Below are 23429 nucleotides of genomic sequence, written 5' to 3'. Positions count from 1 at the left end.
AATTCACCAGAAGGCTGGTGGAATTCCGGACGTGGTCATGGCGGCGGACGGTGGTAAGGTGGCGCTGCTGCCAGAAGCAGCACCACACCAGTAGACCCATGACATGACCTGGCGGTGTTCTGCTGGCGGACGCTGGCAGCAGCTCCACATCCCATCACCTACCGGAGGACCCCCTTTAAGCAGGTAAGTCGGGTGCTCCGACAGGGGAGGGGGTATTTTGTGTGTATGTGTGGGGGTGTGGGTGTATGTGTCTGTGTGCGTGCATGTGGGTGTGTGGGGTGTGGAATGTGTGTGTGCTTGCATGTATGTCAGTGGGTGTGGATGTGTGTGTGAATGTATGTATGCATGTGTGGGTGACTCTGAGGGGAGCCACAAACTTCCTTTCATCCAGCATTCCCCCAAGTCTACAAATAAAAATGGTACTTCCCTTGTATGGGTAGGTCTGAGGCCAGCAATAGGAAACGCCCCAAAGCGCAACGTGAACACATCTCATTTTTCCACTGAAAACGGACTTGTGTTTGCAATGGACCTAACTCTGTATTTTAGGCTAGGGAAACCTAGAAAACCTGTACATTTCTGAAAACTAGACACCTAGGGGAACCCAGAATGGGTTGACTTGTGTAGTTTTCACCAGGTTCTGTTACCCAGAATCACTTGCAAACCTCAAAATTTGTCTAAAAGAAACACAACTTTCTCACATTTCTGTGGTGCAAAGTTCTCGAATTTGAGAGGAGCCACAAACTTTCTTCCACCAGGCATTCCCTCAAGTCTCCTGACAAAAATGGTACCTCACTTGAGTGGGTAGGTCTAGTGGTCGTGACAGGAAACACCCCAAAATGCAACGTGAACACATCGCATTTTTCCACAGAAAACTGACTCGTTTTTAAAAATAAAATGTGCCTAGCTATGGATTTTGGGCTCTAGCTTTTCCGGCACCTAAAGAAACCTAGAAAACCAGTACAATTTTGAAAACTAGGTACCTGGGGGAAACACAACTTTCTCACATTTCTGTGTCATAAGGTTCTTTAATCTGAGGGGAGCCAGAAACTTTCTTCCCCCTGGCATTTCCTCAAGTCTTCCGACAACAATGGTACCTCACTCGTGTCGGTAGGCCTAGCGGTCATAACAGGAAACGTCCCAAAACACAACATGGACACATCACATTTTTCCACTGAAAACCGACTCATTTTTTGGAATGCGCCTAGCTGTGGATTTTGGGCTCTAGCTCAGCCAGCACCTAGGGAAAACTAGAAAATCGGTACCATTTTGAAAACTAGACACCTAGGGGATCCAGGATGGTGTGCCTTGTATGGCTCCCACCAGGTTTTATTACCCAGAATCACTTAACATTTATCTAAAAATCATGTTTTCCTCACATTTCTGTGATGCAAAGTTCTGGAATCTGAGGTGAGCCACATACTTCCTAACTCCAAGCATTCTCCCAAGTCTCCCAATAAAAATGGTACCTCACTTGCGTGAGTAGGCCTATTGTCTGTGACAGGGAACGTCCCAAAATGCAACATGGACACATCCCATTTTTGCTCTGAAAATTACTTATTTTTTGCACTGTGCATTGGTGTAGGTTTTGAGCTCTAGCTCAGTTGGCACCTAGGTAAACCTAGAAAACCTGTACTTTTTTAAAAACAAGACTCCTGGGAGAATACAAGATGGGGTGAAGTGTGTGGGTCTCACCACACCACATTATTTTACCTAAAATCACTTACAAACCTCAAAATGAGTCTAAAAACATATTTTCCCCACATTTCTGTGATGGAAAGTTCTGGAATCTGAGAGGAGCCATGAATTACATTCCACTCAGCATCCCCACAAGTCTCCTGTTAAAAATGGCTCCTCACTTGTGTGGGTAGGCCTAATGACAGGAAATGCCCCGAAATGCCACATGGACATATGCCTAGCTGCAGATTTTGCGCTCTAGTTCAGCTAGCACTGAGGTAAACCTGTCAAACATGTGAATTTTTAAAAACAACACACCTAGGGAAATCCAGGCTGGGGTGACTTGCATGTCTCTCACCACATTTTTCTACCCAGAATCCCCTGCAAACCTCAACATTTGTCTAAAAACACATTTTCCTCACATTTCTGTGATACAAAGGTCTGGAATATGAGGGGAGCCACAAATTATTTTCCACCCAACATTCCTCCAAGTCTTCCGACAACAATGGTACCTCACTTGTGTGGGTAGACCTAGGGGTGGCGACAGGAAAAGTCCCAAAACAAAACATGGACACATCACATTTTTTCAACTGAAAACAAACTCATTTTTTGCAATGTGCCTAGCTGTGGATTTTTTGGCACCTCTGGAAACCTAGCAAACCTGTACATTTTTTAAAACTTGACACCAAGTGGAATCCAGATTGGGGTGCCTAGTGTGGCTCTTACCACATTGTTCTACCCACAATCCCTTGTAAAACCTCAACATTTGTCTTAAAAAACATTTTCCTCACAATTATGTGATGCAAAGTTCTGAAATCTGAGGGGAGCCACACATTTCTCACAACTCAGCATTCACCTTGGTCTCCGAATACAAATGATGCCTCATTTGTGTGGGTGCCCCACATGCCTGTGACAGGGAAGGTCTAAAAATGTATAGATATTGGGGAGGGCACCAAAGCGTGATCATTAGCGCAGTTTTTTATGCATGTTTAGGCTGTCTCTGCTTTGGGCACCCACAAAATTGAGGTATAGTTTTTATCAGGAGACTGAGGGGTATGCTGGGTAGCAGTAAACTGTAGTTTATTTCTGTTTCAGGTAGAATATGGCATAGAAATGAAAGGGAAATGTGTTATTTTAGGAACATTTTGAGATTTGCAGGTAAGAAAACTTGTTTGGATCCACAAGAGACACACCACCCTGTACTCCCCTGGGTGTCTAGTTTTTTAAATATCTAGGAATTAGTAGATTTCCTCTAGACAAGAAGTAAGCACGCAACCAAGTCTCATACTGCTGTGATGTCCCAAACACTCTAATTGTAAAAAAAACACCCTCAGGTTTTGTAAGGTTTTGTTAAAAAGACCCCTCACCCTCCAACCTAGTTGGTGGCATGCTTCATCACTGGGGCCCCACCCGAGACGCCTAGCATTTCAGGGGTGTACTTTGCTGCCTGACTACAGTGGACAGGTTTTTTTTGTGAGTTGAATTCCCAACTGAAAGGAGAAGTAAAATAAATACATCTTGTGGCTACCCACCATTATTTTTACACATACAAACTTCAAAAAACTGAATCAGTGACTCACAGCTTGTGAGCTGTAAAGCTGTGTCAAGGCACCAACTGCTTTACAGTCCATTCACAAACTTTCATACTTGACACAAACAAGACCTTTCACACCGCCAGCCTAAGGAGCATCACATTACAACACTTTCATCAACAGACAGCGCCATTCAAGGACCCTTCACTTTCATATGCATACATGCCTGACACAGCAATCACACTGGCTGACCGAGTGTATGGACTGGATTTTGGCTAGCATTGTGTGTAGTGATCATCAGCAAGTCACTACTCACACACCTCAAGCCAAGCGCCCGCTCACTCTCATCGCCAGCCAAGTGCCATCCCAAACACACTGTTAGCCAAGTGCCAGCTCTCTCACATCACCAGCCAAGCACTATCCACGCACACTGCCAGTCAAGTACCAGCCCACGCACACTGCCAATCAAGTGCAAGTCCATACACACCACCAGCCAAGCACCACTCCACACACACCGCCAGTCAAGCACCAGTCTACACACACCGCCTCCACATTTGTTTAACAAATAAGAAAATACAAATCAATTGTAAGTAAATATAAAACACAACAGCTCTAACTAAATACATCACACAAATACCAACCGTAAACTGAACATAAAATACAAAATGATACAGACGAGGCAACGCTGACGGGTGCTCCCAAAAACTATCTTCTGTGTGGTACATTCTAAAACAAGTGGGCACACACTGCTCAGGTTTAGAATCACAATCAGGACAGTACATATGACTTTCCTTCTGCAAGTCTCTTCTCAAACAAACTCTACATCTCTTACAAGGAGTGTGGTTTTTTTTTATGTGTCAGAGGAATGTGATCAGTAAAGTGGCGATCCATCAATCTAGCCACATCCTCCACCACTCTAACTCTCGGAACACTTCTCTGTTCCACCACAACAATGCTGCCTATCACAGACTCCTGAAACTGAACAAAAGTAATTTTTGCCTCCGGAGAACAGTCCTTGAACACAACAAAAGAATGAATAAATAGAAGAGATGGATAGCCAACTTCTCATACCAAATGTAAGCCTTACAAGCAGCAGCGTAAGGTTTCAGCCTCTGATCTACTCTATCTATACCACTCATGTGTTTCTTGTAGTCTAAAATGCACCCAGGTTTGTACACTTCAACAACCTGACCCCAGCATGTAGACATCCCTCCTGTCTGCAAATTTCATAGCTGGCAGCTTATTACTATGCAAGGCACTGCACTGTCCCCTCTCAAGCTTTTTACAAACACACACCTTCATTTAACTTTTATGGTTAGAGTAGACTCTGCCACAAGCAACAGTGTCCACTTTGAACAATTCCCTGAACAATTGCACACCAGTGTAAAAGTTATCAGGGTACAAATATTTACCTTTGTTAAAAAGTCCTCTACCAAATTCCCACACAATTTTCTCACTAACTCCAAAAGTGAATGTACAACTAGGGGGATCAATAGTGAAATCCCTACCAGTGTAGATCTGAAAATTATAGACATATCCTGTTGTACTCTCAGACTGCATATACATCTTTATTCCTCGTATTAGGAATGTACTGCCAAAAAAGTAAACAGCCCTTGAACAGGACCAAAGACTCATCCACAGCTATTTCTTTCCCTGGGATATAGATTTCTGAAAAATCGATCTACAAATTGATGAAGTACAAGCTGAATCTTTAAAAAACGGTCAGAATCAAGGTGATGTCGTGGCAATGCTAAAGCATTATCAACAAAATGCAGCATCTGAAGTAGAAGCAAATACTGATTACAGCTCATGATTGCAGGAAATATGGCTGCTGTCTTCAAGGGACTGGTACACCAATATGAAGACAGCGATGGCTTACTTATCAACCCCATCAAAAAAGTTAAACCCAAAAATGTCTTCAACTCTTCCAGATTTGTGGTAGCTCTAGAGCTGTTTTCCCTCAAATATTGTTCAACATACAAATTAATCTGCTCAGCAGTCTCACCCAAAAATACATTGTCCATAAACAACTGAAAGAAATTTAAAGGTAACACGTTTTCAGCATTCACTCCATACCCTGTGATCCCAGTAAAGGCAGGCAACACCATCTGCACCATGTTTGGGGGCAACCCAGAGTTCAGCTCTTCCAATGAGAAGCCTTTTATCACCAGGCTGCAATCTAGATGCCTCTTGCTGCATTATCAGCATATCAGTGACCTCCTCTGAAACACACACTTCATCCGCACTGACAGTGACTTCATCATCAGATGATTCCTCTTGGACAGACAATTCAGTGCCAGAGTCAAGCACTTCCTCCTCTGCCTTAGATGCACGGTCAGTTTCATAATCACGGTCTGAGGAAGAGTAAAAAAGCATACCACCAACATGCTGAGCGGTCATCTTGTGGCTAGCCATAATCCTTACTAATAAAAGTGACTTGACAAATAAGTCAACAATAACCAAATAAAATATGTGATAAACAAAATATAGCTTTATCACCAAGACCTTTATACTAAAAAGCAATACCACTCACTAGCCAGAGACAGCTAGACTGACTAGCACCTATTCTGCACAGACACAGCAAGCACCAAAGGTATCCCACTAAAAAGGAAAAACAAAATACAGTTACACATAATACAACACAATACACATAGGCCCTCATTACAACACTGACGGTCTTTGACCGCCAGGGCTGTTTTGTCGGCAGTACCGCCAACAGGCTGGCGGTGCCTCCCTGGGTATTACGACTGCGGCGGAAGCACCACGGTCGCATCGCCGGCACCAGCGGTTTCCCACCACTTTTGTCCCGACGGTTTAAATCCCCCAGGGCAGCGCTACCCAGGGGATTACGAGTCCCCCTCCCGCCAGCCTTTTCATGGCGGTTTGAACCGCCATGAAAAGGCTGGCAGAAAGGGGAGTCGCGGGGCCACTGGCATGGGCAGTGCAGGGGCTCCCTGCCACGGCCCCATGCAGCTTTTCACTATCTGCATAGCAGACAGTGAAAAGCGCGACGGGTGCAACTGCACCCGTCGCACAGCCGCAACACCGCCGGCTCCATTTGGAGCCGCTCCTGTGTTGCAGCCGAGATCCCCGCTGGGCCGGCGGGCGCAAACCAGGTTTCCGCCCGCCGGCCCAGCGGGGATCTCCAAATAGACCCCGCGGGAGTGCGGCTGCATTGGCGGCCGCCCGGCGGTTTCAACTTGCCAAGGTTGAAATGAGGGCCATAGTGTACAAATCCAAGAAGAATTTCACACTCAATAAAACATAAGCTAAATATGCTGCTATTATTAGACTATTTACAAAAAACTCATTCATGCATGCTAATGGTACTCATTGCAGTAAACAGTACAATAAAGTTGTTCTTACCACAAGCCACCACGCAAACTGCAGATCTACCACTATTGAAATGGCAGGTAGGAGTCACTGCAAAGGAATCAAAAGCTTTGCACTAGAATAAAAAGGAGAAATAAACATCATGATCACAAATGCAAATAATGCACCAACCAACACACACACCAAGCTGTGGGGAAAGATGGGCTTAAAAATATGACCAAAACCTTCACCCCCTTAAGGGAAGAGAACCTTGCCATAGGGGCAGCACCTCAAAATCAGCAGAATTTAAAATCCCTGTTGTCTAGTAGTTTCTGACCCCTTTCGGGCAGATGGAATCTAAAAGAAAGAGGCTGATTTGCTGCAAAGGAGGGCAGAAATGGCCAAAATTTGTGCCTCCTAAAGGCAGCAACCCTTGCTCAAAAGGTTGCTCACCAAAATTGCCAACATTTAAAATCCATGGTGTCTAGTGGTTTATGAACCCCTTGGGGCAGATCGGCCTAAAAAAAGAGTCCAATTTGCCCCCAAGGGAGGCAGAAATGGCCAAAATATGTAACCCCTAAAGGGAGCGGCCCTTGCCCAAGTGGCGGCTCCTCAAAATCATCAAAATTAAAAATCCCTTGTGTCTAGTGCTGCTTTGCCCTCTTGGAGGCAAATAGGCCTAAAAAAGAGGACGTCTGGCCCCAAAGGAGGCAGAAATGACCAAAATGTGTGCCACCTAGAAAGAGCAATTCTTGCCCAAGGGGCTGCTCCCCAAAACCACCAATATTTTAATATTCTGGTGTCTAGTGGTTTCTGGGCCCCCTTGGGGGGCAGATGGGACTAAATAAAGGAAACTGGTCTGCTCCCAAGGGGGGCAGTAATGGACAAATGATTGCTCCCTAAAGGTACCAACCCTTGCCCAGGGGGCTGCTCCCCAAAATCGCCAAAATGTATAATTCATGGTGTCTAGTGGTTTCTGCCCCCCTTGTTGGCAGATGGAGCTAAAAAAGAAACCAATCTGCCCCTAAGGGTCTGAAATGGCCAAAATATGTGCCCATAAAAAGGAGCAACGCTTCCCAAGAGGCCAGTTCCCAAAAATGCCAACATTTTAAAACCCCTGGTGTCTAGTGGTTTCTGTCACCTTGGGGGCAGATTGACCTAACAAAAGAAGAGGTTGGTCTGCCCCCAAGGGGGGAAGAAATGTCTGAATATGTGCCCCCTAAAGGTAGCAACACTTGCCCAGGGGGCTGCTCCCCAAAATTGCAAAAACTCATAATTCCTGGTGTCTAGTGGTTTTGCCCCCCTTGAGGGCAGATGGGCCTAAAACAAAGAAGTCACTCTGCCCCCGAGGGTGGTAGGAATGGCCGGATAATTGCCCCCTAAAGTGAGAAACCCTTGCACAAAGGGCCCTAGTATGTAGTGGTTTCTTTCCCCCTTGGGGGGAGACAGGCCTAAAAAATTGTCAATCTGGCCCCAGGGGGACACAAACAGCGAAAATATGTGCCCCCTTCCATGGGCCTCATTGAAGCGGACGTCTCCTAGCGTGGTTGGGTACCTCACTGGTGTCAACAGCCAGAGACAGATTGAGTAGCCAGAGTCTCCTGTAAAGAATTGTTACGTGTGTACAAACATTAATCTTGGACATTGTTACATTTGGCAGCAGACATGGCATATGTGACTTACCAACCAGCCAGACCCTCTCTGGGTATTGTTGTGTCATCAGCTCTGGCATAGCACAATCCCTATTTTGCGAGGCCCTGCGACTGCAACTCGCTATTCTGAAGGGAGACCCACTGCACACTTCTTCCTAATACCAACTCACAATCCCTATTATGCGAGTCGGTAACTAGTTACCAACTTACAAACTATGGATGGTACAAGACCAGAGGCTTTTTACCGGTCGCAGGGATGGTACATGACCAGAAGCATTTTACCTGTAGCAAACAGCCTCACAGGCCCTTTGCGACCAGCAAAACTGCTTCATACATCTGGCCCTATACTCATTAAAGGTGGCTTTTAAGGTGATGAGAATGAGTGATGTCTTCGAGAGGCATAGAGTTGAAGGTTGGCAATTGTGGAATGCAGCATGGAGCGGTATGAGAGCTGATTCAGACTTGATTTCTTCAATGTGCTGTTGATTATATTCTATTCTTTCACTCAAGAAGAGGTTTATGGCATTGCACTAGTCTGTGGAATGTAGAATTAAAGAATGCAGTGTCTCTGGGAGTTATGAAGAGGATAACATTTCTAAAACACTCCCATTTCCTATAGGGTACGGGATACTAGTTGCAGTAAGCAGCGACCAGTGATGATGTTCCATCTTTTGTAACGCAATCTTTTTCTCATTGTTCAGGTCTAAAAGATCTCAAGCTGTTCATAAGTCGCTCTTTAATTTCATTTTCACTATCTAAGTTGCTTTCTTTTTAAGTGAAATTCATTAAAATATTTGAAGCACTAATCTAAAAATTACATGTTCAATGAGTCATACTTCAACTTTCTAAGTGACGCCTATAAAAAAACGATAGATTGGGATGTGATCCTATCCATCACCTTGTGGTTTTTGCATTTGCCACCCTAAGTGCGCCCAGTATGTCCAGACATGGGTCCCCAGCTCACTGCTCCACTGGAACCGAGCTATACCGGTCTTAGGTTGCTTGTGTACTGATTCAGGGAGGACCTAGCCTTGCAGTTCAGGCTGGACTGTTCCTATGAGGAGCAGAGTCAAGACTCATTTGCATATGGCTGGGACCAAACTGAGGTGGCATGGTGGAATAAAAAAGAATGGATTTGGATGGGGCCTGAGCAATTGCCAGTGACTGACAACAATTTAAGCATTCCATCCATCATCTGCTGCCCGAGGTGCTCCGGATATCCCCAGACATGGGTCCTGGGCTCATTGTACCACTGAAATGAAGCACCTGGTTGAAGTACCCGTACTAGGGTGAAACTGCTCCTAGGTTGCTTGTGTTCCAGTTCAGGGAGGACCTTGCCTGGCAGTTGAAGCTGGGCTGTTCGTATGAGGAGCACAGTCAAAACTGAATTACATATGCCTGGGTCCAAACTGAGGCGGCATGGTTGGCAAAAAAAACAGTGGATTGGGAGGTACCCCTGAGAGATTGCCAGTGGCTGAGAGTAATTCAAGCATTCCACCATCTTGTTGTTTTTTGCATTTGCTGTCCTAAGTGCACAAGGTATGCCTGAAAGAGAGTCCTGGGCAGGGGTGAAGCTTGGTTAGTAGATTATAGGGTGTGAGTTTGAGATTTCCCTACAATCACACTGGCACTATAATGTTAAAATACTTTATACAAGAAACAGGGTGCACAGTAGTGGTTTAAGGGGTGGCAAAAAAGGGAGTGGAATGCAGATTGTTAGGGGCACTAAGTGGGAGAAATCACATAATTTTGTGAAGTAACCAATTTTTTTTAAGTCTATCCGAACAGAGAGAGTGAGAGAGTGTGTGTTTTTGTCTGTCTGTCTAATAAGTCCCAGTGAAATCCTATAGACAACTCACCATATTTGATTGAAAGCACACATACCCAACTATTTATCACAATATAACTAGGGGGGAGTATAATCCCGAACACCCCTTCCTGAAGTTGTGCCCCTGGTCCTGAGTTCAATGTGCCACGGGACCCAAGCTATTCCTGGCTGAAGATTCCTTACTAGAGTGAAACTGGTTCTGGGTTGCTTGCGTTCCAGTTCATGGAGGACCTGACCCGGACGTTTGGGCTGGACTGCTCATGTGAGGAGCAGGGTTAAGACTGATTTGCATATAGCTGGATCCAATCTGAGGAGTCAAGGTAGGCAAAAAAACAATGGCTTTGGATGCAGCCTAACAATTGAAAGTGGCTGAGATTAATTAAATCATTCCATACATCACCTTGTTGTTTTTGCATTTGCGTTGGATGTGGCCAGATGAGGGTCCTGGGCTCACTGTACCACTGGAACCACACTATACCTGGCTGAAGAGCCCTAACTAGGGTGAAACCAGTCAAAGGTTGCTTGTCTTCGTGTTCAGGGAGGACCTGGCTCATCAGTTTGGGCTGGACTGTCCCTATGAGGAGGAGGGTCAAGACTGACTTGCATATGGTTTGCTCCAAACCCAAGCCGCATGGTGGGTAGCCCGAGTGATTGCCAGTGGCTGAGATTCCTTCAAATATTCCACCCATCACCTTGTTGTTTTTGCAGTCACTTTACTAAGTGTGCCAGGGATGGTCAGACGTAGGGCCAGGGCCCACTGTGTCACTGGAACTTAGCTATACCTACCTGAAGAGCCCTTCTTATAAGGTTCCTACTAAAATAAGAGGGCTGTATATTTAGAATGGCTGAACCTCACTATATGGGGAACTGAGTCCTTCCACACCATTGAAAACTGTTGGTCCAGTTCCTGGCTAGCTCGCAGTATCTCACTTACACCCTCAATCCTGTTAGTGTGAAAGGTGATTATGGCAAAATGATCATTACTCTCTGACTCCCGAGGGAAGTCGTGGAAGCAGATCTCTCTGTTTCTTTGTATTACTCCAGGCAAAACCCAAGAGAGACACAAGATACATTTTCAATACATTTATTGAAACAACCGTTTTCTGGTGTAGAGAGACTGAGCTGCGATAATTAGGCAGATGAAATAAAGCAAAGCAACCAGCATAATGAACCTGGCAAAGATAGTGAACAATCCAGCCATGGTAAATGAGTTCTAGAGGTTCTAGAGGTTCCTATGTAACCCCAAGACTATACTGAGAGCATAGCAGGTGTACCCTTCTGCCTGTCCGATCAATAGGATTAAGCTTAGCCTTCTACCTGTAAATGGTGTCAGGAGTCAGCCTGTAATGTGAATGGCAATCCTCTCAGAAAGCTAGTAGATTAGCGCCATCAGAGCTGCTTGTCGAACACAACGTTCGTCTTAGAATGGTTCATGGATGGAATGCACCTCTGCCCCTTTTGGGTAGGTGCATCATTTATATACTAATATCAGACTTTGTTAGAGCGCAACTCTAATGCTATGTCTAGATGTTAGAAGCTGTCTGCTGAATGGGAAATGAAAGCACTAACATATTGTGTACTGTGTTCCTAGCCTTAAACAGAGCGTACTGATTGCATGTCGAGAAAAGGCTAACTAAAACAAGCAACTCATACAATATATTTCTAGAATAATATTGTGCAAGGAAAGTGTGTAAAATGTCAGTGCTAAAAGCAATGCAGCTAACATGTGTAAAATATTAAATGCAAAATGAAGCTACAACGTGGAAGAAAATCCATTCCAAGAGGTACTCATGACAGCCTAACTAGGGCGAAACCGGTCCTAGGTTGCTTTTGTTCCTATTCAGGGAGGACCTTGCCTGGCAGATCAGGCTGGACTATTCTTATGAGACGCAGTGTCAAAACTATTTTGCAGGTGGCTGGGTACAAACTGAGGTGGCATGCTGGGCAGAAAAGTGTTGGATTGAGATGCGGCCCAAGCGATTGCCAGTGACTGAGATTAATTCAAGCAATCTATCCGTCACCTTGTTGTTTTTGCATTTGCTGCCCTAAGTGCACTGGGTATGCCCAGCTGTGGGTACCAGGCTCAATGCACTACCGGAACCAAACTATTTCTGGCTGAAGAGTACTTACTACGGCAAAATTGGTCCTAGGTTGCTTATGTTCCGGTCAGGGAGGACCTGGACTGGCATTTCGGGCTGGACTGTTCCTATGAGAAGCAGGGTCATAACTGATTTGCAGATGACTGGGACCAAACTGAGGTAGCATAGTGGGCACAAATAAGATGAACTGGGATGCGGCCCCAAGTGATTACCAGTGGCTTAGATTAATTTAATCCTGGCCCATGATATACCTTTGTAAAACATTGTCGTCCAGAAATTGTCATTTTTGATTTGTGTTCTTGGATGATTAGAGAAGTAATTTAGCTTTGGCAGACATTGCTGATCTAGGCCAAATTTTTCTGGATGACATTTTTAAAAATGGCAGATGTGTTGCAGTGATGATGTAATACTTTAGGAACTATGAGACCTATATACTTTATTTAGGTGTCAAAATTTAGGTTTGGGGGCCAAGTAGTCTTAAAGAGACAGAAAATAACTTATCAGAGTGACGCTTCTGCCATTTCCAAAGACGGCAGCAATAATAGAGGAAGAAGACACATATATAGAAATGAAACAAATAATAATGTTTTTTAATCCTGTTATGTATATACCAATGTTTATGATCTCAATATGAGAAAATAATGTTTATCAGTCCTGTTTTAGACACATTTTCATAGTTCACTTTATATATTTGTTTCATCAATTACTTGTGGTATGTTTGCAAAATGTTGAACATTTCAACAGGGACATCTTTTTGTTGCACAGGTTTTGCAAGTACAGGTACATGTAGGTTCTATGGGTAGAGGCTTTAAAAATGTTGTAGGTTTTTGAACCCCATCAATGTCTTCCCAACCAAATTTGCATGGATATTTCTCTACATATGCATGATCCAAAACATTTACACATCTTCTGATCAAGTAGAATGATCTTTTAATGTGTCTACACACAGATTATGACGTCGGTGGAAAGTCACGTAGCGGGACTGATCTCTTGAATTCACTGTCCTGAAGATCGTCAAATGTGTGACAATCAGAATTCATTTTCCACACATGTACAAGTTATTTTTCTACTTCTTTAAAGTCATATTCCTCTTCTGTCTCAGTAAATAATTTTAGAAACTTCACAGGTTCAGAAGGTAAAGCTCCAAACGTTGTTCCAATTTTGGTCATTGTGTCATCACCCGTAAGACTATGTGGCTTGATGAGAACACTGGGCATCTCTAAGTCAAGTTTCTTGTACAAAAATGAATCAGGATTAAGGGCGTCATTACGAGTTTGGAGGTCGGACCGCCAGACCACCATAGTAGCGGCCACCAAAAGACCGCAATGCTGGGGGTCACACAGACCACCATATTATGAGTTACACAGCCATGACCCCCAAAACCCAGCCAAAACACCGACCCCACCAAAACTCTGGGTGAGGGAGAAATAGTCGATCAGACCACTGGTACCTCCAGCCCGTCAACCAACCACAAACTGTATTACAAGTTAAAAATCACAATGGCCATCCTGCCGTGGCAGTCTTCCAATGGCGATCTGAACCACTGCCTTTCACAGTCACCACAGTCATACACTACACCACATTGGGTCCCTTTGAAAACAACATGTCACGTAGGCTCTCATTATTCTAATGAGACTACTGGATTTTGAGCAGCAGAATCGCCCGCGGTGTGGGAGACTAAGTCTAACCCACTGCAGGTGACACCTGTCGCTCCAATCCGGGTTTTGCTCCGGATAACTAGCAGTGCCTCACCTCTACCCAAGGGCAGGGATGACTAGGCAGCCGAGCCCATGACATAATTGATTTCTCAGGGAAGCCGTGGTCACTCAGGTCTCATCTGTTTCTCTCAATTACATTAGTCACATACATACAATGACAAACGAAGGCAGTATATGTTTCAATAATTATTTTAATGAAGCAACTGCATCTTAGATAGCAAAGGAAGAGCTGCAATAACCATGACGACATGGCATGACAGTATTAAAATTGTGACAAGGAGAGTGAAGCACAAAAATAACGCTACCATATTGTCACTGCAGTTAATAGACTAATTCCTACCTAGGCTATGAGAGAGCACAGTGTTTTAAGCTCTAATGCTGCCCTTCAGGTTCCCCTTGGAAGACAACATCCCCCATGCCTGAGCAAATGCCTGAAGTATGCAATACAGCTGTAGCGAAGCATTGGGCAATCAGCATACAGCCGTGATTGTCTGGCTGGAATCTCCCTCTAACATGTAAGGGAAGGGAAGTGTTTTTATAATAAAACAGCTGATGTTCTGAGAAAATGTCCCTACGTAAGGATGTGTGTTTTCTACGAATGTCGGAGACTAAACTTATACCACGTTCACCAGCAATTTACCTTTCTGTAGTCTTGGAAGAAGCACAGAGTGAGCAAGAATGTCTTGTTTGAGAACAGAGTGCTGGCCTAGGCAAAAACAGTTAGATAAACAGAAAATAAAACGAGACCATAAAAGTGGCTACTGTAACAATAATAAAATAAAGCTGAATAAAATATATCTAGGTTAGAGTGCACAGCGGCTTGGCCTACTGAGTTAAAATAACGTGCCTGGAGCTATAGCTAAAATGGCTACACAACAAACACAGCTGATACATCCACACACCCGACACACATGCAAACCACACTATAAACACACCACAGTCCTTTGTACTTCCCACAGCAAGACCCAACAAGACAGTATAAAAATAGATATTTTGGACCATAGATTAGGCACCCCTCCAACTATTACAACCACATATCCCACATCCTCAACACACACCCATCAAATCCAGTTGCATCTCCCCACTCCAATTACTCCCAGTCACCTGTTTAGCACTGAGCACCCACCCGTTTTCTTTTCCATCACTACCATGTCATCCCAGAAAAATCCCTGTTTCACAGATGATGAGTTAAGAGTCATGGTGGATGAAATCAATTGAGTAAAGCCACAATTATTTGGAGCTCAAGTCCAGCAAACTACTATTGCAAGGAAAATGGAAATGTGGCAAAGGATCATCAACAGAGTGAATTCTGTAGGCAGCTCCCCGCGCACAAGGGACGACATCGGGAAGAGGTGGAATGACCTCAGGGGTAAGGTCTGTTCCATGTCATCCAGTCACCGGCTTGCGGTCCTGAAGACCGGCGGTGTCTCCCACCTCCTCCCCCATAGCTCACATCATGGGAGGAGAAGGTCTTGGCCATCCTGCATCCTGAGGGCTTGACAGGAATACCTGGGGGAGTGGAGTCGGGTATGTCACAACAGTAAAAATGGCACACAAATATATTGTCATGCATGCTCACCTTTGCCTACCTTCACTGTCAACCCAGTTACTACCTGCCATCTCACATGAGAACTAGACTCACCTGGGGAAACCACATCTCTGTATACTGTGTGTAGCACAGGGAAATGACAGCACCACTATTCCCAGCAGCCACTGTTCTACCATTACAAAAATCTGAACATTGTTCTATATTCAGAATTACATTGTCCTGCAATTCCAGCATGAACGTTACTCACCTGAAAGTAGGACAGCTGTACAGTGTGTGGGAGTAGGTCAGGCACTGATAGGAATGCAAGGCCAGGAAGCAGTACAAGTGTCAACCCCCACCCACCAGCCAACACAGTGTACCCTGATATAGAACACCCTTCTCTGTCTACTCACCAATCAAACTGTACTCACCTGACAGAAGGACAACGCTGCAGTGTCCGTGAGTAGCTCAGACACTGACAGTAATACCAAGGCCAGGGGGCAATACTAGTGTCATCTCCCAGCCAATACAGTGTACACTGACACAAAATACCCTTCCCCCTCTACTCACCTATTAACCTATGCTCAGGTGAGAGGAGGACAACTGTACAGTGTGTGCGATACAGGGCGAGAAATGCCTTGAGCTCATAGGAGGATCCCTTACTTTTACTCCAAGCAACAGTGCACTGTACACCTGTCAAAATGCCTTTTCCTGGGAATACACAAATGAGGTGCATACACCTGGGTGAGTCACATTGAACGACTGCATATAGTACAGGGAGTCATATGACTGCTTAGGCCAGGAGGCCTGTCTACCCAACACAATGACCCAGTCCACTTTGCATATGTTCAAATATCCTTGTTGGTATACTTGCTATGGAAGTCTGATCACCTCAGTGGACAGACAATTTGAACTGTGAGTTGTGATGAGAGAAATGTTACTATGCACCCCAGGAAGGCCAGGCCATGCAACCCCAAACACATGGCCAGTGTCCATATGACATTGTGACATTGTCTGTGAACCACTAATGAACTTGACACACCTGGGAGGGACAAGGATACACATCATGGTACACCTTTGATGTGGCCACACATCCAGCTCCATCTTGAGATTCAATGCCAAGATAAAAATAGTATAGACAGGAAGGAAAGCTCTAAATGTCTGGAAAGAACATCTAAGGCAGTGACCACAGGATGAGAACTATCAATTTGTATCCAAGGTTCTGTCAATGCCTGCATGACAGACAACTAAGTTTCAAGACGACTTAAACAACATCCTGCCCAACCACTGTTCTGCTTGCACTGCTGGCAAGATACTAGTCCATTATCATCCCTTCAACAGCTAATAATTCCAGACAGTCTGAGTTTACGTCACTGAACTGGAATTGGTGTGTGATTCCAATGTCAGGTTATTACAAATGATAAGATGTGTAGCTGTCATAAGGGAAATCAGCCGATCCAATGTGAACATGGCCCCACCCAATGTCACTGTCAACTATTGGCAGTAGATGTCACAATACACCCACTAACATTGTCTCTCTCACATCAACAGGTCGAACTGCCACTGCAACTACCGTCACCACTGAGGAGACTGCCTCCATGGACGAAGCCCTCAGTGAGGACACTACTCATGGACCGCTGGACGTTGAGGATGATTCTGGCCCATCTGGGCAACCTGGTCAGATGTCACCATTCAGCCTCAGCCTGACCACATCGACCCCTGGCCTCTACATTGGAGGCAGCCAGTCACACCCAAACCTGTGCCCCGAATGCAGTCACTAACATCTTGTGCCCCCCTGTCCAAGAGTCACAGCCAGCCAACTGTGACAATGAAGGACCTGGAACCAGTGGAAGGGGGCAGGCTGCACCAAGGGTGCAGACATGTGGGGGTAGGGTGAGTGGGAGGGATGGTGTGGCACAGCGATAAGAGGCTATAGTGATGCCCCTGGCCAGGATACTGTCAGCCAGGTCTTGGGAGCCTACCTACATTCCCAAGGTGTGATGGGCCAGGTAATAACCAAACTCATGGAAATCAAGGAGCTACAGAGGGATTTCCACCAGGAAATGCATGAACAGTGGGAGGACCACTATACCAAGATGGCCTCCCTAGCAGGGGTGCTGTGGGACATCAACACTATCCTGAGCAGGGATCGATAACAACATCTCACCACTTCCTTTGGCGCATCTACACCAGGCCCTTCATTGGTTCCAGCCACTGGAAAGGAGGCCCTGCCAGGGGAAGCACCCACTTCAGACACTCCTGCCACTGTTGTTACTGAACCCCGCCCCTTCTGCAAACAGGGACATCCAGCCAAGCATCCAGGTGGTGCGGATGGCAAGACACAAACCACTGCCAGCAAGTGACCATTTCCTGATGTCATGCCTTTGTGTGCCACAAATTCACTCTGTTAACTGTTCCTTAACCACTTTCCATTTGCCATGCTAGTAGGACAGTGGATTTTGGACTTCAAATGTTGTGGCCTCTACTCTATTGATTGCATCCACCATGACTGATCCCTTCACCTTACTTCTTTTTTCATTCCAGTATCACTATTGATTTCCGTAGTAATGTAAATTTTTTAAAAATCACTAAAACACTGAGGAATCTCTTTTTTAACTGTCTGAAATGTTGAATGCTAATCACATGTGATTCACATGAGTAAAACATAAGAAGGTAATGGATGGAGGGAGAGATCTCAGGTAGTCATGCTGAGGGTGACTAGCAACACAATGTCACAAGTGTATGGTGACAACAAACATCCTATTGTACTGTATTGCACATAGGCTGTTGAAATTTTCTGGGCAGTCATAGTCAAAAACATGCTAGCCATTTTGAGACAGACCAGATATCCCAAATGTACTGTCCCCCAAACCACACACAAAAGGGCTTTGTCAGACCTTGTCCGGTAGATTAGGCTAACAGAGTGTGTGATTTTGTCCCCAGTTTGACCCTTATAACATACCAAAACCAGGTCTGCCAACTTAACATACACCCTGACACAGACAGAGGACAATACAACATACCCTGAGTGCAGGTCCTTCCCATTACAATGAGCAAGCATCTGGTGGAACGTCACAAACCTGTGTCGGTAGTGTGGCACAGGCACACTGGCCTGCAATAAGGAAACACATTATCAGCCACTAACAGATCATACAGGATCAATGTCAACACAATGTAAAGGTAGAAGGCACGGATTGCACAGGATGACATGTTACAAGACCACATGGTCACACACATGAGACCATTGGACCAACACACAATCTGTTGTGTATCTCAGGTTCCTTCCCACCCACTCTCCAGGCAGCTTGAGAATAGGACACATATACCCCAACTCTGTGACCAACATTACCTGGAACAATCCATGTCCACTTCACATGTCAGAACAGCAACAGCTATGAGGATGGCATGGTGAAGACACCTGGAGGAAAGAATGATATACAAGGAGTTTAGGCAGGTAAAGGCATACATAAGACCCAAACCGTGTTTAAAGCTTCATTTGATCCACTGACAGTCCAATGTGACTGACCCAAATAAAGAAGATTAGCAAGAGAGTCACATTTTCAAGTCTGACTTAGCCAGCAAACCTTGGCTGTATGATGCATAGTGTTAGACTTGGCATCCTTGGCATGGTCTCCCCCAACTTTTCGCCTCTGATTCCCAGGCTGTTGATGTGTGCTGGACTTTGTGTTTGCTGTTTTTGATACTCTGGCCACTTTACCACTGCTAACCAGTGCTAGAGTGCAGGTGCTCCTGTGTAAAATGTATGTGTAATTGGCTATCCATGATTGGCATATTTGATTTACTAGTAAGTCTGTAGTAAAGTGCATTAGAGGTATCCAGGGCCTGTAAACCAAATGCTACCAGTGAGTCTGAAGCACTGGTTGTATCACCCACATTAGTAGACCTGTAAACAAGGCTCAGACCTGCCACTGCAGTGGCAATAGGTGCAGTTTTAAACTGCCAATTCGACTTTGAAAGTGTACCCATTTGCCAGGCCTAACCCTTCTTTTTCCATACATGTAAGGCACCCCTAAGGTAGGCCCTAAGGAGCCCCATGGGCAGGGTGCAGTTTATGTTAAGCGTGGGACATGTACTCATGTGTTTTACATGTCCTAACTGAAATACTGCCAAATTCTGTTTTCACCGTTGCAAGGCCTATCTCTCTCATAGGTTAACATGGGGGCTGCCTTTAAATATTATTAAAGTGTAAATTCCCTTTCAGAGAAAATGGAAATGTGGAGTTTGGTGTCTTCGAACTCACAATTTAAAAATATATCTTTTAGTGAAGTTGGTTTTTAGTTTGTTAGTTTGAAAATGCCACTTTTAGAAAGTAGGTATTTTCTTTCTTGGACCATTCTGTGACTCTGCCTGGTTGTGGATTACCTGTCTGGGTCAGTTTGACAGTATGTTAATCCCCTCTAGATAGTGAGACAAAGGGTGCTGGGGTGTAGCCTGCATATCCTGATTAGCCATCTGTGCTTGTGTGGAGGGAGGAGTGGTCACCTACACCTGAATGGGCTATGCCTGCCCTCTCACAATGCAGCCTCCAACCCCCTGGTGTGTGTCTGGGGCCTGACCTGGTCAAGGCAGGATCTTGCAAATAAGAGAGATTTCTCTTTGAAGTTTACCAACTTCAAAGGCAGGAGGGAGTATAAGTATCGGACCCAAAACCCTTGAAAATTAGATCACTTCTGGATTCAAGAGGACCCTCTTATAAGCAGAAGGGCTGAAGATCTGTATTGAGAAGAAGTGCTGGCCTGTGACTGTGCTTTGTTGGGCTATCCTGCCGTTGATGCTTCTGCCTGTGAAAGGGGACAAAGACTGGACAAAGAATTTCTAAAGGCTTGGAGTAGAGCTTGCCTCCTGTTTTGAAGCCTCAGGGACAGCAAAGGCTTCAGCATCCAGTTTTAAGACTACATGCTGTGAACCCTAGCTTGCCATTGAAGTTCCTGGGCTTCTGGGAGTGAATTTCTGGTGAAATCCTGTCTAACGAAGTCAGATGACGCCGTGCGACTTCGCTAAGGACACCGCTGCATCGAAACTGTGACGTCGCCTGCCCCGAAGCCATGGACCTCGCAGAAGCGTGACGACCTCAACGACTCTGCAGGCCTTGCTTTGCTGCAGCCACTGATTCCGCAGTATTTCTCCTCAGGGCAATGTTGTGGAGCATGCAGCAGGCCACAATGATCTTACACACGTTTCCGGGTGAGTAGACAAGGGCTCCATCTGTCTTGTCAATGCTATGAAATCTGGTTTTCAGGAGCCCAAAAGTCCACTCCATAACACGCTATGAGGGTCATTCTGACCCTGGCGGGCGGCAGGAAACGCCAAATGGCCGCTCCGCGGTCAGAAGACCGCGGATGCCATTCTGGCTTTCCCGCTGGGCCGGCGGGCGACCGCCAAAAGAGCGCCCGCCGGCCCAGCGGGAAAGGCCCTGCAACAAGGAAGCCGGCTCCAAATGGAGCCGGCGGAGTTGCAGGGGTGCGACGGGTGCAATTGCACCCGTCGCGATTTTCACTGTCTGCTAAGCAGACAGTGAAAATCTTTATGGGGCCCTGTTAGCATGGGCAGTGCAAGGGCCCCCAGGGACCCCACGACACCCGTTCACCCCATCCTGTTCCTGGCGGTAAAAACCGCCAGAAACAGGATGGCGGGAAGGGGGTCGCAATCTCCATGGCGGCGCTGCTTGCAGCGCCGCCATGGAGATTCAGCCCATGCAGGGGAAATCCGGCGGGAAACCGCCGGATCCTCTTTTCTGACTGCGGCTTTACCGCCGCGGTCAGAATGGGCTGGGAAGCATCGCCAGCCTGTTGGCGGTGCTTCCGTGGTCCCCGGCCCTGGCGGTCTTGGACCGCCAGGGTCGGAATGACCCCCTATGTCCTTCCATGAGCCTCATTGAAGAGGACTTCCCCTGGTGTAGTTTGCTTTCCTACCGGTGTCAAAAACCATTGATGGTTTTGGTATGCAGAGTCCCCTGTAAGGGAATGTGACATATGTGCAACCATGAGTCCCAAGCATCATCTCACTAGCAGCAGACATGGCATCCACTGCGTGGTGAAGGGTGACTTGACTGACCTCTGGTCAGCGATAGCATCGCTCCCCCCATGCAGCACCTCCTGTTGCTGCTGCTGCCCTTCATCCTCTGGACCTGCCTGGCTCGGTGTGTTTGAAGCCCTCATCCACCCGAATGCACCAGCTGTGCAGGAACCCCCTACTGAAGAAGCCCTCAACCAGCGCCTATGCAGGAACCCCCTACTGAAGAAGCCCTCTGCAGACCCAACGGAACTGAAAAACTACAGGCTGCTCCCTTTTCCAGCCAAGGTAATTGAAAAAGCCATCAGCGCACAGCTCACCGACTTCATTGAGCCCACACACATTCTCAACCCCTCCCAATAGAGATTCAGGAGCGACCACAGTACTGAAACTGCACTCCTGGCAGCCATGCATGATATCTGCTCTCTACTGGACCACGGCGGAACAGCAGCTCTCATCCTCTTTGACCTCTCTGCTGCCTTTGACACTGTCTCCCACCCCATCTTGTGTACCAGACTATACAACACCGGCATCCGCGGCAAAGCCCTGGAGGGGATCCGCTCTTTCCTCACCGGCAGAACCCAGAGAGTTAGGTCCGCACCCTTCACCTCAAAGCCAATAGAAAACAGATGGGGAGTTCTCCGAGCCCCACACTCTTCAACCTCTACATGACCCCGCTCACCAAGATCAGAAACCACTGGCTCAACATCGTATCATATGCCAATGACACACTGCTCATTTTCTCTCTCAATGACAAATCATCAGTAGCCAAAGAGAACTTTCACAATGGAATGAAGACAGTCTCCGACTGGATGAGAGACAGCTGCCTCAAGCTCAACTCCGACAAGATGGAGATCCTCCTCCTGAGCCCCACCACAACTGCATGGGATGACTGCTGGTGGCCAAGTGCCCTTGGAACTGCCCCTTCTTCTACCGACCATGCACACAACCTCGGCATCATCCTCAACTCGCCACTATCCGTGACCCACCAAGTCAACACTGTCTCATCGTCATGCTTCCAGACTCTCCGCCTACTCCAAAAGATTTCCACTTGAAGATCAGTGACACAAGAAAGACACAAGAAAGACAGTCACTCATGCACTCATCAGCAGTAAACTCAACTATAGCAATGCACTCTATGCCGGAATCTACAATAAACTTCCAACTTCGACTTCAGAGAATACAGAACTCCACAGCTAGACTGATTCTGGACATCCATTGCCACATCCCCACCCACCTGAGAGACCTACACTGGCTCCCTGTCAACAAACGTATCACTTTCAAGCTCTTGACATGTGCATACAAGGCCCTTCACAACATCAGACCTGCCTATCTCAACCACTGCCTCTCCTTTTACACACCCTCCAGGCAACTCTGTTCTGCTCTACAGGCCCTCTCCACCATCCCCAGGATCAGGAAGAGCACGGCTGGTGGAAGATCCTTCTTCGACCTTGCCATGTAGGCCTGGAACACAATGCCGCTCTACCTCAGTAAGTCCCCTTTGCTGGCTCAGTTCAGGAAGGACCTCAAGACCTGGCTCTTCGACTGGCCCACGTCCTGCAGCTAGTGCCAGGACAGCCCCCAGGTGATAAGTCATGCTTTACAAATACTGATTGATTGATTGAGACATAGCATACAAGCACACATGACATATGTGACTTACCAACCAGCCAGGCCCTCTATGGGTACAGTTGTGTCATCAGCTGTGGAGTAGCACTTTTCCGCATGATGAAAGCATCATGGAATGAATCCGGATAACGGGCGCAGACCTGGGAAATGCAGAGGTCCGCTAAGCAAACAACTTGGACATTGATAGAATCGAGGCTCTTCCTGTTCCGATAGATGTGTTCATTGCTATGCGGTGGAACCAAGGCCAAATGTGTACCATCAATGGCTCGCACCACATGTGGGATGTGTCACCCTTCACATATGCAAAATCCTCACATTAAGGAAACCAGATGTAGCTGCCCAGGCATTTCAACATTGCTGAGAGTACATCCTTCAAGATCAGATTGAACATGGGCTGGGACATCCCAGCATATAGGGCCACTGT

The sequence above is a fragment of the Pleurodeles waltl genome, chromosome 9 (assembly GCF_031143425.1).
Source record: "Pleurodeles waltl isolate 20211129_DDA chromosome 9, aPleWal1.hap1.20221129, whole genome shotgun sequence".
In the NCBI taxonomy this organism is placed as follows: Eukaryota; Metazoa; Chordata; class Amphibia; order Caudata; family Salamandridae; genus Pleurodeles; species Pleurodeles waltl.
Note: the sequence above shows the minus strand (reverse complement) of the source record.